This window comes from Aotus nancymaae, unplaced genomic scaffold, assembly GCF_030222135.1.
Source record: "Aotus nancymaae isolate 86718 unplaced genomic scaffold, 86718_ANA_hifiasm-v0.15.2.pri h1tg000006l, whole genome shotgun sequence".
NCBI classification, from domain to species: domain Eukaryota; kingdom Metazoa; phylum Chordata; class Mammalia; order Primates; family Aotidae; genus Aotus; species Aotus nancymaae.
Window position 1 is genome coordinate 81,392,967 of NW_026988417.1, and position 19,510 is coordinate 81,412,476.

Genomic DNA, 19,510 nt, shown 5'->3' on the forward strand with positions numbered 1-19,510 from the left:
AAAACATCCTTGGCTGGGCATGGTGGCTCACACCTGTAATCCCAGCACTTTGGGAAGCCAAGGCAGGAGGATTACATGAGGTTGGGAGTTCGAGACCAGCCTGACCAACATGGAGAAACCCTGTCTCTACTAAAAATACAAAATTAGCCAGGCAAGGTGGTGAATGTCTGTAATCCTAGTTACTCAGGAGGCTGAGGCAGGATAATTGCTTGAACCCAGGAGGCAAAGGTTGCGGTGAGCTGAGATCATGCCATTGCACTCCAGCCTGGCAATAAGAGCGAGACTCTGTCTCAGAAAAAAAAAAAAAATTCTTTGTGTGCACATGGGACATAAAGTTCATCAGGTTTAGAATCCAGCCACTATTCCAGTCATTATATAGCTTAATCTCTTGATTAGATGACATTTTAACTGAATATTGAAAATCTGAATTTAGAAATATGCACAATATAACCATTTATTTACACTGCTACAAGTCAGTGTCACTAGGGACCCAAGAAGCATGGACTGTTTGCCTAGTTTGACTTCTGGAATTCTGGGATAGATGATAGGATGATGACCTAAGCAGTTCAGAGCTTCCCTTTACCCTGTCACCTCTGTATTGGTTTGAAATGTAATTCTAAATTTCTCTGAGAATGAATCTTAGAAAAGGCAAATCTTCACTACAGATTCACTGATAGTCCCAAAGGAGATTCCCATGCTTGAATCTGCCCTTTCCAAAACAAAGCAGTAGAAAGAGTAAAGAGAAAGGTAATGATTTAAAACAGCACCTGGCTCACAGCCCTGACATCCTTTCCTAGCTGTCAGTGAAAAGACCTGTGATGGTCCGGAAAACATGAAAATTTCACATTTCCCCTCCAAAAATGGTAGGATTTGTCAGTCTGTTGCCAGGATCTAAAAATCATTTCCATCAATCATAAAGCAACAAAACACATTGAAAAGCAACAAAACACAACTGAAAAATGAACACAGTTGACAGACTACCCAAATTTTACTGCCAGAAACAGAATGATCCTTCTTAATTGAAAGTAGAACTAAAACTCTTCTCTCTTCCAATCTGTCATGCCTGAAATGAGCAGGCACTATCTTCTGAGGCAGCCAGGTCACAGGTTTCCCTATCCCCATTTACCTCTACCTCCTCCACCCCCAAAATCAATCTATAGCCATTTGAAAATTGCAGCTCCCTGAAAGCAACTGGGCAGAATCTAGGAAGAATTAAAGTGGCCCACTGCATCCTGGGATGTAAAAATCCCACCACATTCCCAACTCCAGAGGGAATGATAGGAAGAAGGGACAAGGATAGGGGAAGTCCTGTGGCAGTGCACAGAGGTTGCAGCTTTATGCACATTCCATCTTTTCAGAGTATTAGGGATCTGGAAAGTAAGGGAAGGAGAATACAGTGTCCTATCTAATGTCTTATAATGTCAGATTATTGTAATACTGCTCACAATTTCTACTTAAAGTTAATTAATAGTTCTTTGTTATTTTAAATTGTGGTAAAATACATAAAACATAAAATTTACCATCTTAACCATTTTAAAGTGTACAGTTCAGTGGCTAGTAAGTATATTCATATTGTTGTACAACCATCACCGCTATCTATCTACAGAATTCTTGCGTCCTGCAAAATGGAAACTCTGTGCTCATTAAATAACCACTCTCCATTTCCTCTTCCTCCAGGCCCTGACAATCATTCTACTTTCTGTCTTCATAAATTTGACTGCTTTAGGTACCTTGTAGTAGTGGAATCACAGAATGTTTATCTTTTTGTGACTTCTATTTCACTTAGCATAATATTCTCAAAGTTCATCCATGTGATAGCATATGTTTGATACTACCTTTTGAAAGTCAAATAATATTCCATTTATGCATATACCACCTTTTGTTTATCCATTCAACAGCTGATGGACACAAGTTGTTTCCCCCTTTTGGCTATTGTGAACAATGCTGCTGTGAACATGGGTTTACCAAGCTGTCTTTGAGAACTTGCTTTCAGCTCTTTTGGATAAATACCCAGAAGTGGAATTGCTGGGTCATATGGAATTCGTAATTATATTTAATACTTTCAGAATTTTAAAAAACTGCTTGGCTATTATAGACTCTTTCTTTTAAAACTCATGTAGACAGATATAAAGTTTCAGCTCTGGATATATATAACTGAGTCTGGTCTCCTTGACCAAATTTGATTTTCAATGATAGTGCCAATTTTTGAAAAGCCTTTATTGGAATAGTAAAGCTACTAGATGCCAGTTACCTATTGAAAAGTAACTTTTGGCAGAACACCAGTGAAGATACACTTCTGTGTCCTCCTCTATAGGATTTTTTCTTTTCACACAATGAATGATCCATATTCTAGTAGAGTTGGGATATGCAAATAGCACGTTAATGTGATTATGCTAAAAACCATGTTGCCCTAAGAGTTTAAAAGCTGAATACTGATTTGGTCTCAATGTCATTCTAGAGCTCCTCCTTAGCTTGTCAAAGCTGACAAGCATTAACAGCTGACACAAAGATGATGTCACTTGCTCTTCTTTGCTCCCCTGTCTAAAATAAGTCAGTGGTACCAGGCTGCAGTGCTTTTAAGGGTCAACTCTCTACAACAATAGAATTTAAGAGCTTCAGCAATAACAAAGAGCCATCAACTATAGTGAAATTCTTGGGACTTTTTCCTTCCTGAAATACCTTGTACAGCATCAGACATTTTTTACATTAGACATTCAGTGAAAACATCCTTTGCTTTACAGAACGCTGATGTTTGTAGAAGATATTAACTTACCACTATCAATTTATGCATGAATTTGAAATGTGAATCTTAAAACTTTATTCCACATTCATTTAATATTTCATTTCAATTAACGAAATCTTCTATTATTGTAAGAGCTGAGTGGTTAGGATGTTACAGGACTGTCATCAAACCTGGGGTATACATAAGAATGTAGTGGATGTTAGGATAGCAAAATCTAAGACGTGGATTTGAGCTATGGGGCAGATGTAGAGAAAACAGGCCTCTGTTTTGGTTCAAGATCCTTTAGACTAAGGAAGTTAAGGCAAAGGTACTTCTTACTCAAGTTGCAAATTAGTATCCTAAAGTTCTGCATTGAAGTTTGACGTTAAAGCCTTATCTAGTAGCAAGTGTGTTTTTTAATTTGCTTAATCCTCTGTGCATGTATTTTCCTTGTGGACCTTAAGGGGAGAAGTTACTGATGTAGGACAGGGACTTAGCTATTTCTGGCCAAAACCTATATTAACTGCACTTTCACATTTTCAACTCTAATTGTACATTTGTCTTTAAAAGAACATTTTATTATATTACCTGCAATCAAATGAACATTTATATAAGCACCACATATATATTTGATTGAAATTTTTTTGCATTAGAACAAAATATATTTTGTATGATATTTACATATCATATATATATACACATATATATATACACATATACATATATATATATATATGTATGTATGATAGGCTTGTAATACCAAAAACAGTTGCAAATAATAGCTACTGAATAGTGGCTGACTTAATTTGTATTTAGCAATTAGTGCAAAAATTTGCCTTTCTGTCTCCATAAACAGATATATGTTATAAATTGGCACCACAGAATGGGATGTCAAGTGACAGCACTGTTTGAGGAAACAATTCAAAAGGCAAGAAAGGGTTTTTTCTTGGTTTCTGGCCCCATTCACCGTATTCTAGTAAGAGTGAATTTTAGAGCTTCAAATGTCTTTAGAGATCATTAAATACAATTTCTTCAGTTTTCATATTATCAATTATGGATAAAGGAGGTAATGTGACAGGCAGATTCTACAACACTAGAAGATTCATTCCTTCAGCTAATATTTGACGAAGCCCAGCTGTTTGCCAAGCATTGTCTTTATGTGTTTCCACAATGAATTAAGATGAATCTCTCCACACAGTTAATAGGAGTGTAAACAGTTTAAGAGAAAAGAAGGTGTTCACTTATATAATAAAAATGAGAAATAAAAATTTCAAGGACCATATCAACGTTGTGAAAATATCAGATTGTCCTTTTACATTATCATAATTATCATCAACACAACAATAGTGACGAAGTATCTATTGAGCCTCCAATGTATATGGCATAATGTATAAGAAATAGTTGGAATGGGCCAAATGCTATGGCTTATGCCTGTATTCCCGGCACTTTGGGAGGCCGAGGCTGGCGGATCACTTGAGGTCAGGAGTTCATGACCAGCCTGCCAACATGGTGAAACCCCGTTTCTACTAAAAATACAAAAATTAGCTGGGTGTGGTGGTGGGCACTTGTAGTCCCAGCTACTTGAGAGGCTGAGGCAGGAGAATCGCTTGAACCCAGGGGGTGGAGGTTGCAGTGAGCTGAGAACACAACGCTGCACTCCAGCCTGGGCAGCAGAGCGAGACTCAAAAAAAGGAAAGAAAAATAAATAGAATCTTCAAGAAATTTTTAATATAACAAAGGATTTCGGTCATATATTAAAGAAGGCAAATGAGAAGAAAAAGGAGAGGAGGTAACACTACATGCTAATTATCTTAAATGCTTTGTTATCTTTTTTAACCCTCATACTGATCGTATAATTAGAACATAAATATTGTCAATTTTATAGACAAGGAAACAGAGGCATGGGAAATGACTTGTCTAAGATCATACAGTGAGAAAGAGGTGGAGAAAGGACCTATACTTAGTAGCAAGTGATAAATGCTACAGGCATCACCCTAACAAAAAATGCTGTAGGAAGTAAAAGAAAGTAGAAACATTGTGACTTGGAACTGCTGAGATGAAGTCATGGAAGAGGTGGGACTTATGTAAACTTTGGCATAATGGGAGAATTTTGAAGGCAAGAAGGGGGTGTGATCTGAACAAATAATTGCTGTACATAGGTAACGGGACAGTATGGAGATTGTTAAGAGTGGACTGGGCACAGTGGCTCATGCCTGTAATCCCAGCACTTTGGGAGGCCAAAGCAGATGGATCACCTTAGGTCAGGAATTTGAGACCAGCCTGGCCAACATGCTGAAACCCTGTCTCTACTAAAAAAAAATATGAAAATTAGCCAGGTGTGATGGCACACACCTGTAATCTCAGCTACTTGGGAGGTTGAGGCAGAAGAATTACTTGAGCCTGGGAGGTGGAGGTTGCAGTGAGCCGAGGTGCCAGTGCACTCCAGCCTGGGTGACAGAGTCATACTCTGTCTGAAAAAACAAATAAACAAACAAATAAACAAACAAGTGGCCAATGCCAGGCTAAAGTAAACTAGGTTCAGGGCCTTGGAATTGGTATGGGGAATAGGATGAAGAACTAAATTTTGATGAACATTTGTTACTGGTATGTAGAATGGATGGGGAATTGGGAGAGAGGCTGGGGTCAGGAAAACCAGTTCAGGAAATGTTGAACTAGTTCAGTGGTACAGATAAGGACTGGAAATAGGGTTGAGGAAAAGGTGGATATTATAGAGTACAGTGGGCTGAATGATGTGTCCCCCTCTGCCAAGATGTCTATGTCCTAATCCCCAGAACCTATGCATATGTTTTTTAAATGCAAATACGACTAAAGATGTTGAGATGAGGAGATTATCCTGGATTATCATGGTCAACGCAGTGTAATCATGAGAGTCTTTACATGAAAGAATCAGAGGAGTTGAAGTTAGGAGAAAGGGATATAAACCCATGAACTATTAAATATGGGCGGCTTCTAAAAGCTGGAAAAGGCAAGGAGTGGATTATCTCCTGTAGTCTCCCGAGGGAAGCCAGCCTTGTCAATATGTTGATGTTAGCCCGGTAAGACTCATTTCAGACTTCTGGCCTCCATAATTTGTAAGAGAATAAATTTTGTGTTGTCTTAGCCCACTAAGTTTGGAGTCATTTGTTACAGAGGCAATAGGAAACCAATACATAGAGGAAGGGATGGATGTGAAAGACATTATCAAGAAAAAACGACAGTGTTTGATGATGGATGAGAGAAGAGTGAAGGATCAAGGTAATTCCAAGATTCTGAACTTGGATTATGAAAGCAATAAAAGTGGAATTAGTCCAGGTGCGGTGGCTCACACCTGTAATTCCAGCACTTTGGGAAGCTGAGGCGGGTGCATTGCTTGAGGTCAGGAGTTTGGTACCAGCCTGGCCAACAGGATGAAACCCCATCTCTACTAAAAATACAAAAATTAACCGGGTGTGGTGGTGGGCACCTGTGATCCCCAGCTGCTTGGGAGGTTGAGGCAGGAGAATCGCTTGAACCCAGGAGATAGAAGTTACAGAGAACTGAGATCACACCACTGCACTCCAGCCTAGGCAACAGAGGGAGACTGTCTTAATTTAAATTAAAAAAAAGGAAGTGGAATTAATTTTCTGGGGGAAAGATGAATTCAATTCTATATACTCTGAATTGATTTCAAGGGTGGGCATCCAAAATCAAGTTAACCTTATATGAGGGTTTGATTTTGGGTCCCCAGGAAGGAGTCATTAGGGTGTAAATGGTGCTCCCACATAGTACAATGATGCTATATTCTACAGTTACAGATGATGTCACTTCAATTATAATTCTCTTCTGTGAGAGAATGGCCAAATATTAAGCCTTCTTGTATTTGGGTACGAATGAGTTTATCAAATTATTTTATTGAAAGATTTGGTAAGAGGTTGAGGCAGAGGCTCATAATGAGGAAAGAGGAGTGTTTTAGGTCATCCCTAAATACAGAGAATCCATGAATACTCCTAGAATGGTGTTCATAATTGTATGAGTATATGCATCATTTTCTGAAGAGAAGATGTATAACTTTCATCAGCTTCCTGAAGGGGATAAAAAAAAAAGAAAGTTAAGTATGGTGCTCTAATGGCATGGGACATCGCAGGGCAAACAAAGGAGGAAGGGAAGAGGGAAAGAGAAAACAGGAAGGTTAACACATGAAAACTCCCCATTCTTTTGCTGCAGCTTGGTACTGATAATTCCTGCTTCTCTTTTCCCTTACTAGACCCATTTCAGGGTTTCTTGTGTTTCTAGAGCCAGCTTGCAAAGAGGCTGCAGAACCTATGGTGTTAAGAGTTATTTTATTTGCTGAAAATATTTTATTTTTATTTTGTTTTTTTCATATCTCTAGCTGTATTTTTGTAACTCCCGTTCATTTTGAAATATTCATATGATTTTGACATTATCTCAAAATATACAGAAATTATGTGTATCTGCCTATACATTTATTAAATGCTGATGAAGAATACTTAATAATCAATATTTATGCATGCCAAATAAAACTTTTCCCAACTTTTAAAATTATTTTTAAAAATAAGCCAATTTATATTGGACATTTGGGTTACATGTGCATACAAAATTCATATTCCTCAACTGACCACAGATAGACTAGCATACAAGTGTCCTTCTTTCTGGAGGAATTAAGTTTCAGAGGCAAAGTGGTTCAGATGAGAGCAAATGAGCTGACCTCCTCATGAAGTAAACTCAACAAAATCAAGAAGTATTAAAGGTGCTAATGACTGTTTCCATAAATCTTTCTGTCTTCTCTATCTTTTCAATATACAGGTATGCACTATGGGTGTGTATAAATTAAAACACTTCTAATCTATACTGTGAGCTCCTACAGAGGGGCTACTGTGAATCCATAAAAAGCCCTGGGGAAGGGAGAGGTAGCTCAGGAGGAGCAGAGGGCACCTGCCCTCCATCAGGCCATCCACACACACCTGCTGAAGAGGTAGACTTGATGATCTAAGTCTCAATGGGCTTAGATGTTGACCTGGGCCTTCAAGTGAGGTTTTCCTTCATTATATTTTATGTTGTTTGTTCAGCTATTTTTGTAACTGGGGCAAAGTGAGATGTTCGACTAGTCTAAGAATGCTTAATATAGCCCATAAACTGTCTGAATCAAAGGTTTTTATTTATTCTTCTGCCAAACAGAACTGACTTCATCTACAATTATTTTTTAAGGTAAGAAACAGTAAGTCAACTGAACAAAGAGCTGGGGCTTTGAGCTCTGGAACATTATTACACACTGACTGAGAAACACAGGGCCTCAGGGTGGGGTCTAGTCAGGCTGGCTGCAGCAGTGCACAAACCTGACTCATTGGGCCTTCTCCAAGAACGCTCTGCAGCACCTGAAACACTGCTGGTACACCGTCTCAAAGTCAGAAACATTCCTATAATAGGGATCTTCAATAATAAGTTGTTTTTGTGGATCATCGCTCCCAAGTAGTTCAATTTTAGCTTTGCAGGTTTTAACTTGATTACTTTTTCTATTCAAATCTCTCAGATTGCTTTCATCCATACATAGTATATAATCAAATGTGGCAAAATGTTCTTTGGTAATCTGTCTTGCTTTATGGGCTGTGTGAATGCCATGATTTCTTAGGCAGCTCACAGCTCTTGGGTCTGGGGACTGGCCCAGGTTTCAGTCAGAAACAGCACCACTGTTCTCTGAGATGTTTTGATCAGTTACAAGTTTCCTGAAAACTGCTTCTGCAATGGGTGATCTACAAATGTTACCCAGACACACAAACAGCACAGACTTGGTAACCGGCTCCACCATCCTCCCCATTTTATTTTTTGAGATGGAGTTTCGCCCTTGTCACCCAGGCTGGAGTGCAATGGCGCAATCATGGCTCACTGCAACCTCTGCCTCCCTGGTTCATGCGATTCTCCTGCCTCAGCCTCAGATTACAGGCACCTGCCACCATGCCTGGCTAATTTTTTTTATATTTTTAGTAGAGATGGGTTTTTGCCATGTTGGCCAGGCTGGTCTCGAACTCCTGACCTCAGGTGATCCACCCACCTTGGCCTTCCAAAGTGTTGGAATTACAGGCATGAATCACTGCACCTAGCCCTCTTTCTTTTTATTTTTTAAAAAAAGAATAAGATGGGGTCTCACCATGTTGCCCACACTGGTCTTGAACTCCTGGGCTCTAGTGATCTGCTTACCTTGGCCTCCCAAAGTGCTGGGATTATAGGCATGAGCCACTGTGCCTGGCCTGAAAATATATTCTTTGAATTATTTTATTTCAGTGTTTTATAGAATATTTCATCTATGTTTCTTTTTTTTCTTTCTTTCTTTTTTTTTTGAGACAGAGTTTCGCTCTTGTTACCCAGGCTGGAGTGCAATGGCGCGATCTCGGCTCACCACAACCTCCGCCTCCCGGGTTCAGGCAATTCTCCTGCCTCAGCCTCCCGAGTAGCTGGGACTACAGGCACGTGCCACCATGCCCAGCTAATTTTTTGTATTTTTAGCAGAGACAGGGTTTCACCATGTTGACCAGGATGGTCTCGATCTCTTGACCTCGTGATCCACCCACCTCGGCCTCCCAAAGTGCTGGAATTACAGGCGTGAGCCACCGCGCCCGGCCTCATCTATGTTTCTTAAAGGATTTTTCTGAATATGACAAATACTAGTATCTTTACAAAGTGAATACTAAAATAACTCAATAAATAATATCACTGGGAATCTCTTTTCAAAGACTAGTTGAGATATAAAAAAAGTTAGCTTCTAATTAGCAGCAATTATTTTTTATTCAGTGGAATCATCAAGAGTTGCCCACTTGATGTATAACTGAAACGTTTCTATAAATTTGATGTCAACCCTGTACACTAAAGACATCCTTCTCAGTGCATTTTAGATTCTGTACCGCCAAGTTCACTGGATGCTTCAGAGGCTGACCTGGGATCAGAATCTATCCCCTAAGCAATTTATTAAGATAACTGGTTTTCTACTTCTGTACAGATTAAAATGAATAGTTTTCATTTTATTTTATAATATGTTGAAGCTTTAGAAATATTTTATGTCAAGATTTCCTTTTAATATAAAGAGGAATGGACTAGGTCTGCACTTGATGAGTTTCCTAGGGGTATAATTAATTTTCATGGGTCCTCTCCATAGACAGTGTTGGGGCTCAGAAAACACTATCCCAAAATATGGGGCTTCAGCATGCTGAGTGTTTTGAACAAAAGAGATTATCTGACTGAGGGAAGTTCTTCTAAAATAAATTCTACTGTCTTAAACTCCCTCCTTAGGAATTGCATCAAATAACCAGTCAAGATTAGTCACGAGTGAAGATTAAAAGTCATCACCATGCCCAGACAGGCTATTCTTATTCTTCTGGAGGCTGCTCTGAGACTTTTTTTTTTTAACCTGAGAGACTTTTTCTACATAATAGGGTAACCTTTGTTCACAGTGCAGTTCTGCCCCTCTCCTTCTGTAACCTGCTGCCACCTTCCCTAGAGCACAGGGAAACTTTGTTTCAGGCTACTGTGTGTCCTTTGGGATGGTTAATTTTACCTAAAAATCATTTACTCTTTTTCTCAAATGACCTACATCCCCCACTTCCCTCTCTCCTATAAAGAGGGTATTGTAACTTCAGCCATCTGACTCTTCCTTGAGTCTCATATTTTGTGTGACTCTTGTGCATATGCACACATTAATACATTTGTATACCAGCTGGGTGCAGTGGCTCACGCCTGTAATCCCAGCACTCTGGGAGGCTGATGTGGGCAGATCACGAGTTCAAGACCAGCCTGGCCAACATGGTAAAACTCTGTCTCTACTAAAGAAATAAAAATTAGCCAGGCATGGTGGTGAGTGCCTGTAGTCCCAGCCACTCAGCAGACAGAGGCAGGAGACTTGCTTGAATCTGGGAGGCAGAGTGAGCTGAGATCATCCCATGGCACTCCAGCCTGGGTGACAGGTAGCAAGACTGTCTCAAAAAAAAAAAAAAATTTGTATGCCTTCTTCTGTTAATTTGTCTGTTGTCAATTTATTTCAGCAGACTCAATTACAGAACTCCCAGAGGGAAAGTTTGAAATTCCTTACAACATGAAGTTTTACCTTAACATTTAGAGTCTTGCTTTATGGTATAAATAATATTTCAATAAGAAAGTAAAATAGAGGTAAATATTTTTCAGCAGCTGGGCATGGTGGCTTATGCTTGTAATCCCAGCACTTTGGGAGGCCAAGGTGGGTGGATCACGAGGTCAGAAGTTCAAGACCAGCCTGGCCAAGATGATGAAACCCTGTGTCTACTAAAAATACAAAAATAATTTAAAAATACAAAAAAAAGGCATGGTGGCAGGTGCCTGTAATCTCAGCTACTCGGGAGGCTAAGGCAGAGAATAGCTTGAACCAAGGAGGCGGAGGTTGCAGTAAGCCAAGATTGTGCCACTGCACTCCAGCCTGGGCAACAAGGCAAGACTCTCTCTCTCTCTCTCTCTCTCTCTCTCTCTATATATATATATATATATATATATATATATATATATGCTTCTACTCCGATAAATTAGAGTACCTGCTCTGATATAGTATCAAAGAAAATATAAAGGCTTGTCTTGGAAATGATTAGGACTTGATCAAGGTCAAGGCTTATATAAGTTTAATCTTATAAATTTACATGCTTTCTGTGAGACTGATATGGAGCTGTGATTTGACTGATACTATAACAAAATCACAGGTGGAGGGAGGTGCTTTGTAAAACAGATTTGGCTAACCTACATTTGCTTGCAAAGGGATTTCAGTGCTTATTGGAGAGTTCTAGCCAGGGAGTACAGTTCCCCACATACCTTGACTAAAAATAGACTTTGTCAGATTGGAAATGTCATTCTTTTTGATTGAGTTGACACTTTGGGAAGAACACACATGGAGCTCTCAGAGGAAGAGAACTCTGGACTAGGAAGATGCCAGAGCAGTCAGTCAGTTCTGGCAATTAACCTGGTGACAGATGCCATAGCTACACTACGTTGAAGCCTATAATTGATGCTTTTTAAAGCATCATACTTACCTTTTATATTAATTTGCTAGGGCTACTATATTAAAGTACCACAAACTGGGTGGCTTAACACAATAGGAATTTTTTTATCTCACAATCCTGGAGGCTAGAAGTCTGAAATCAAGGTGTGAGCAATATTGGTTTCTTCTGGAGGCTCTGAGGGAGAATCTTTTCTGTGCCTCTCTCCTTACTTCTGGTGGTGTCCTCTGACTTGTAGATGCATTACTCATCTTAAGAAATGACATCTGCAACAACCCTATTTCCAAATAAGTGCACATTCTGAGATTCCAGGTAGACATGTATTTGGAGAGAAACTATTTAACTGACTATACGTTCTAAGCCATTTACCCTTAGAAACATCAGCACAGTTAATTAGAACACAGCTGACATAGCCCGGAGTGCATGTTCCATTCCAGGTTGTTGGGCAAGTCATTTAAGTTGACTCTATGCTGACAGTTATGTACCTACTGCTATGGTTTGAATGTTTCTCCCCTCAAAGCTCATGTTGAAATTGAATTGCCATTGTAACATTATTAAGAGGTAGGATATTAGAGAGGTGATTAGGCCATGAGGGCTTAGTTGTCACAGGTGGGGATTAAGGCCATTTAAAAAGGGTGAGTTTGTGCCTCTTTGCTTTTCTGCTCTTCCACTACATGAGGACACAGAGTTCCTCTGTCTTTACCTTTTTGTCATTTGTTAACACAGCAAGAAGGCCTTTGCCAGATGCCAGCACCTTGATATTGAATTTCCCAGCCTCTGGAACAGTAAGCAAGTAAGTTTCTGTTCATTATAAATTACCCCATCTGTGGTATTCTAATATTGCAGCACAAAATGTACTAAGACACCTATCTTGAAATGTTATCCAGTTAATTCAAAAGGGATCTGGGCAATAACTTGAATGGAATAGCCCAATTACATCCATAAAGGCTGTGTCTTTGTATGTTAAGGCTACTATAACAAAATACCATAGAATGCATAACTTATAAACAGAAATTTATTTCTCATAGTTCTGGAGGCTGAGAAGGTCAAGATCAAGGCACCAGCAGATTTGGTGTCCGGTAAGGACCTCTTCCTGGTTCACAGATGGGGCCTACTCACTGTGTCCTCACATGGTGGAAGGTGGAAGGGGCTAGTTACCTCTATAGGGTCTCTTTTCTGTGGGCACTACTTCTCTTTTTTGAGATAGAGTCTTGCCCTATCACCCAGGCTGGAGTGCCATGGCATGATCTCGGCTCACTGCAACTTCCCTCAGCTTCCAGAGTAGCTAGGATTATAAGCACCCACCACCACACCCAGCTAATTTTTGTATTTTTGTACTTTTTTTTTTTTTTTGAGACGGAGTTTCGCTCGTTACCCAGGCTGGAGTGCAATGGTGCAATCTCGGCTCACTGCAAACTCCGCCTCCTGGGTTCAGGCAATTCTCCTGCCTCAGCCTCCTGAGTAGCTGGGATTACAGGCACGCGCCACCATGCCCAGCTAATTTTTTGTATTTTTAGTAGAGATGGGGTTTCACTGTGTTGACCAGGATGGTCTCGATCGCTTGACCTTGTGATCCACCTGCCTCGGCCTCCCAAAGTGCTGGGATTACAGGTGTGAGCCACCGTACCCGGCCCATGTGGCCACTAATTCTAGTCACAAGGGCTCCACCCTTATGATGTAGTAACCTACAAAAGTCCCATATCTCCAAATACCATCAACCTGAGGGTTAGGATTCCAACATATGAATTTAGTAGGGACAGAAACATTCGACCATAGCAGGTTACAAAAGAACTCAAAGTACATGTCCATCTTGTAGTTGGTTAGTAGGTTGTTTTCCTATATAAAGCATGGGGCACATTGATGAAGTGGCTGATGGTGAAGGTGAGTGGACCATGATGGATAGTATAAATCATGACATTAAGTTTTCTTTTTGAGAAATGGACAATAAAATGTCTTCTCTGGCTATTATCCTATTGCTGATGAGATGAATTTTGACACTTTGCTTTTTTTTTTTTTTTTTGCTATGGAACTTGGTGAAATATTGACTCATTTTTATTGGCTTGCGCATGTGTACTGAAGATGAAAATGATGAACCGCAGTTTGAGTTTGTATAGAACTTCCTTTCTGAAACCTTTATTTTTGGCAGGTATGTGGGAGGAGTGGGGGAATTTCATGATACTAAACAAAATTTTGGCAAAGGAACAACAACCCTAATCATAAATTTTTAGGCATTTAGGTAATTTTTGATATGAATATTTAAAAATATGTTACCTAAGCTAATGTTCAGATGTGTGCCCATTGCTTTTTACTTAACTCGAAGATTTTAACATTTTTGTTTATATTTCACATATATCAGTAAAGACTTAAGATGACTTACAAAATTAATAAGAAAGATTTTTTAAAAATTACTAGTAAGGGGGATAGACAGAAGCCACTCAGATATTGTGTGTGTGTTTGGCTGGTGCCAACTTTTGTTAGGGAAAATTGGCAAACTACAAAATCTTAAGAGTCTGCATTCTACCTGACCTAGAAATTCCACTTTTAGGAATTTATCTTACAGAAATAATCAAGGGTGAGGCCAAATATTTAGATATATTCACTGTGTTTAGCTATGTTGCACAATTGTTTAGAATGATAAAGGATTGAAAACAATTTAAACATTCAACAGGGGGAAGTTGGTTAAATGACAGCATATCTGTTTTGTGTATACCATGCAATTGTTTAAAATGTTGCAGAAGCATATGATTCTATCAGAGATGTTCAATATATGCTGCTAAATTCAGAAAGAATAATGACAAATATTATGTATAGAATAAGCCATTTTTAAAAATGTACCCATATGCATTGGGAAATGCCAAACTATCAAGAACTAAATGTGGTCAGTGAAAGGACAGATCATTTAACTTCCTTCTTTTCTCTTATATGCATTTAACACATTTTATATAGTAAATACATATTACACTTGTGAAGAGAAAAACAAGTTGCTTTTAATTTTTTTAAGTAGGTAAGGAAATGAGTACAATGGGAAAATGACATAAGAAAGTTAAAGTGAACCTCGAGGTTAGGTTACTTCTAAAAATATGAGCAATTAAGATTCTGTACAGATGGGCCACACGTTTTGCTCTAGGCTTTTGAGAGCCAACAGAAAGAGGGAAAGAGAATCAATTACAGTATCTATAGTATCTGTGACAAGAACAATCTGTTAATCGACAACTTAAAAGTAAATATAATGGCAGATTTCACTGGACTTTTACCTACATGTAGGATGAAAACAAAATGCTGAAGGTCAATAGAAAGTTAAATACCAGTTGACCTTTATAAAAAGGTGGCCATAAAGTCTGGAAACACAGACGATGTTATTTTATTTTTTACAGACTTAAGTAAATTATATAGCAGTATATATTGATTTTACACATTGAACTCCCTGATTACTAACTTCTGGGGTGCTAAAAGTATAGTTTATTCAGGAAAAATCCGACAGAGAAATCAACTGAGGCAACACATTGCAGCTGCTTTTGCTTTTGCTTTTGCTTGGATTGAGAAAAATGTTGTATCAATGCACCGTGCTTTGTAACATGAGCATTGTTACAAGGAGCACATTTAACATATCATGTAATGTCCCTGAACATATCATGTAATGTCACTAAACATCATGTAATAACCACAAACCATTTATTATGTATATTTACTATGCTTCCAGATTTTTATGGCCAACCTATAAAGCTGTCTAATATTGTTATAGGTATGCCTTCTTGAAATTCCACAGGTTCACTTTAGCTTTTCTAGGAAATAACACAATTTAAATTTCCTTTGACCCAGATTTAGTAAAACTTCAAAGGAAGGAGATTTTTTTTTCACATTTATGATTTTATTTTGGTTTTACACAAGTAAATTTTGGAAGACTATGTTTCTTTGCCTCTAGAAGGGTGAAACACCTGCCTGTTTTTTGGCAGTTACATGCATGCATTCTACGCAGCTACAGGGTGACAAACGTGACCTCTGCTGCATTTGCCCAAACACTTATTTTGCCAGTCCAGTCACAGTAATATGTTGGATGCCATTTCAAAGAGCACAAAATTACGGGACCTTTTGAAAAGAGGAAGCTTCATGAAATATTTCATTTCCTAAAGGCATTATTGCATGAAATCTTCAGAGACCAGCCAATGCTCAACTTAAAGGTTTTCTTAGAAAATTCTCAGCCATCCAATCCTGTTTTCATTAAGAAATTTTAATTTGTATGAAAACAATGAGTTTCTCATACTTAAGGTAAGCTTCTTATGCTTCATCCAAATGGCTTGATAAGAAAAAAATGCAAACGAACTATGAATAGTTTCAAGAAAGATAGCGAAATAATCACAATGGCTGTAAGCTCTTTGTAGTCAGGAATGATGCTTTTTGTCTAGCAGTACTACAGGTAGAACATATTCAGTACTATTCAAACATTATTTGATGGTAATACTGATTTACTACGATGTCTTTCTTCTAAGTTATTTCACATTAATAAATCAATGGTGTGTGTTACAGGACCGTTTTAAATAAGTTTAGAAAGGGTATATATAGACTGATTTTTCCCTTAAGTACTGACTAGACTGAGAAAATAAGAACTTCTTTTGGAGGTTGGGGACCAAGAAACACCTTTGTCATTATATAACCATATAGGGTACACATATTTTTTACTTGTCAGGTAATCAGCCAGTGGTTTTCCCTCCTATAGCTAAAAATACTTATTCTTCAATAGTGTATCTGAGAGACAGAATTGCCCTGGCCGGCCTGTTTTTTCCCATTCATCCAAGATATCAGAAATCTATCTGTCTCTTTCCAAGTTTACCAAGTAAATATCTGTCTGCAAGGCAAGTAAATTAAACACAGAGAAGAAAGGAAAACAGTTATCATTAAATAGTATTACTGTTCTATTGAAAATTTGTTTCATTTCAAAATAGACATAAGCATTTTAAGAAGTGAACTGTAACTAACGGAGGAAATCAGCATGTGTTCAGGTAGAAGTGCAGCAGCCCTGGGCACCATCCCCTTGCCACTGGGCATACCTTATCTAACCAGTGATAGAGCTGAACCACATGGTCCTGTCCCCCATCAAAAGTTATGGTTAATTTAATCCCTGCTCCTTGGGAGGCAAAGCAGCAGAACTGTTGGAGTCTAGGAGTTTGAGGCCAGCCTGGGCAACATAGCAAGACCCTGTCTCTTAAAAAAAAGTTATGGTTATATGTTTACATATATATTTGTGTGTGTGTGTGTGTGTTTGGAGTCTCCCCTGTTGCCCAGTCTGGAGTGCAGTGGTGCCATCAAAGGTCACTGCAACCTCAAATTCTTATGTTCAAGCTATTCTCTCATCTCAGCCTCCCAAGTAGCTAAGACTGCAGGTGTGCACCACCATGTCTATTTTTATTTTTTCGAGAGACAGAGTCTCACAATGTTGCGCAGGCTGGTCTCAAACTCCTGGCCTCAAGCCATCCTCTTGCCTCAGCCTGTAACCCAAAGCCCTGGGATTACAGGCATGAGCCTAGAATTTATTAAGCCTTTTATTTTTAACATGAATGTTTTCCTTTCACAAAATTTATCGAGGTTAGCAGGTATATATTCCTTGGTACAATTATGTTTGTCTCCCCTTTCTTTTTTTTTTTATGATATCACACTAGTCCATTTGTCTCCCTTTTCATGGCAACAAAGACTGCGCTGTTTTGCTTACTGATATATTCACAGGGGGTGACATTATTGTAGGTGCTCAGTATATGGTGTGTTTGTTAGAGAATATATAAAAATGTAGAAATGGATGGAAGACAGGGCTATAGAAATGGAAAGAAAAAGTAAACCATGGTCTCTTAAAAACAGTCTATATATCTGCTGTTAAGACTATTGTTGATACTGGAGCCATTTAAAGACATTTTGATAATGGGAGCAGGACAAGCTTGCTAAGGAAATTGTCATTATATGTTAGCTTAATGGAAAAAAAATAAATTGAAGTACTCTAGTATCTTTACTGTTCCATGTAAGTTCTATGTAAGTTCCAAGGGTTTGGCTATTTATGTGGTAAAAGAAACTTACAGTATCCTAGCTTGTGTTATTTAGACATCACTCCTACCCCACATCTAGGCTTGAGTCTTTGATAACTATCCTTTTCAAGATGAAATTTCATACAAAAAACACTTAAGCCATGGGTCAGACATATCAACCCAAACACTGATTGATTACAAACCTCACATGTGACACATAACAATAGGACCTCTCACTTTCTCCTTTGCAAGTACCCTTCTTCCTACCAGACTCCTCTTTGGCCATTTCACCAGTTCCTTTGCTAACAGCATCTCTAAACTGGGATTGCATCTTTGTCACAGAATAAACTTTTGTGAAACTGTCACGTATCTGGAACATGAGTGAACTGTTACTCTTGCCCCCAGTGTTTCTTTGTTCTTTTTCTTTTTTGAGATAGTGTTTCATTCTGTCGCGCAGGCTGGAGTACAGTGGCTCCATTTCAACTCACTGCAACCTCCACCTTTCGGGTTCCAGTGATTCTCCTGCCTCAGTCTCCCAAGTAGCTGGGACTACAGGTGCATACCACCATGCGGGGCTAATTTTGGTATCTTTTTGTAGAGGCAAGGTTTCACCATGTTGGCCAGGCTGATCTTGAACTCCTGACCTCAAGTGATCCATCGGTTTAGGCCTCCCAAAGTGCTGGATTACAGGCGTGAGCCATTGCACCCAGTCATCCCCAGTGTTTCTAAAGGTGTCCAGTGTGATCCAAATTTCAAAGGTCTGTATTTTTTCTTAGATGACCTGATAACTGAGATTCTGCTTTTTTTTTAGCTTTCTTGCCTCCCGGTATTGGACAATTTGCATTATTTCACGGAGGGCTCAACACAGTCAGCCAACGATGTCTCATCCTCAGGATTCACTACTCCTTGAAACTTTCTTTTCTACTTGGTTAGTCTGTTAGGTTCTCAGGACAAGCGATAGTAGACCTGAGGTGATTTGAATATCCTTGAAAAGAATCCATCCTCAAAGGGCCTTCCTGGTTCAAATGCCAGGTTATAGAAATTCTTCCACTAGGAGAGTTATTCCTTTGGATTCAAGCAGTACTGTGCCAGTGTTCTGCATTTCACATTTAAGGGGGGCAGACACATGAAGTCACCTTTCTGAGGTTTTCTGCAAAAGATTAGCAGTGGATCAGATCAGGTCTAGGGGAAGTATGAAAGCACTAGTGACCTTGCGAAGGAGGAGGAAGCTCTGGGATTCGGTGCTAGGGAAAAGTGGAAGAGGACAAACTTTTAAAAAAATCCGTTACTGGGTTTAGGCCACAGGGTGTCTTTCAGATTACAAGATTTAAGATCCGGTGCTCGAGACACCTCCTGCTAGGTTCCCCCCGCGTCCACCCTCCAGCCTCCCCCAGTCCGGCCTTTCTTCCGCAGCCCGGTGCCGGTCTTCGATCCCCACCTCTCCAGAGAGGCGCCGGCGACCGCCGCGGACCTCCTTCCCTGCCTCTCCCATTGCGCAGCGCCGCCGCGCTTCCCACAGTCCAACTAAGGCGAGTAAAGCAGACTAGCGTACTCTCCCTCAATTGTCACCCTCTAGCTTTCCCCCAGGTGCCCAAGGCTTTCGGTCACCTCTGTATAAATAATATCCAGAGCCCAGAATCTGAAAAGGCAACCTCTGATCGGTCCTGCTCTCTTCCCCACCAGTGAAAAGTAATCTTATTTCAGCGCCAACGCTCTGTGTCTTGCAGTCGGATCTCGGATGACACACCGTGCCGCTGTCCCCGCGCCGGGCCCGCGAG

General features: G+C 39.5%; 1 long non-coding RNA gene and 1 pseudogene across 1 annotated transcript; both read right to left on the reverse strand.

Moving 5' to 3' along the window:
* Nucleotides 1–8,060: 8,060 nt before the first annotated feature.
* On the reverse strand, nucleotides 8,061–8,525 carry LOC105706978 (low molecular weight phosphotyrosine protein phosphatase-like; annotated as a pseudogene).
* Nucleotides 8,526–16,200: 7,675 nt separating this feature from the next.
* LOC135271653 (uncharacterized) lies at nucleotides 16,201–19,500 on the reverse strand. The gene is made up of 2 exons (XR_010339773.1): nucleotides 19,341–19,500; nucleotides 16,201–18,882 (listed from the first exon to the last, which is right to left on the reverse strand). It is a non-coding gene; the product is annotated as an uncharacterized LOC135271653 (long non-coding RNA).
* Nucleotides 19,501–19,510: the final 10 nt, after the last annotated feature.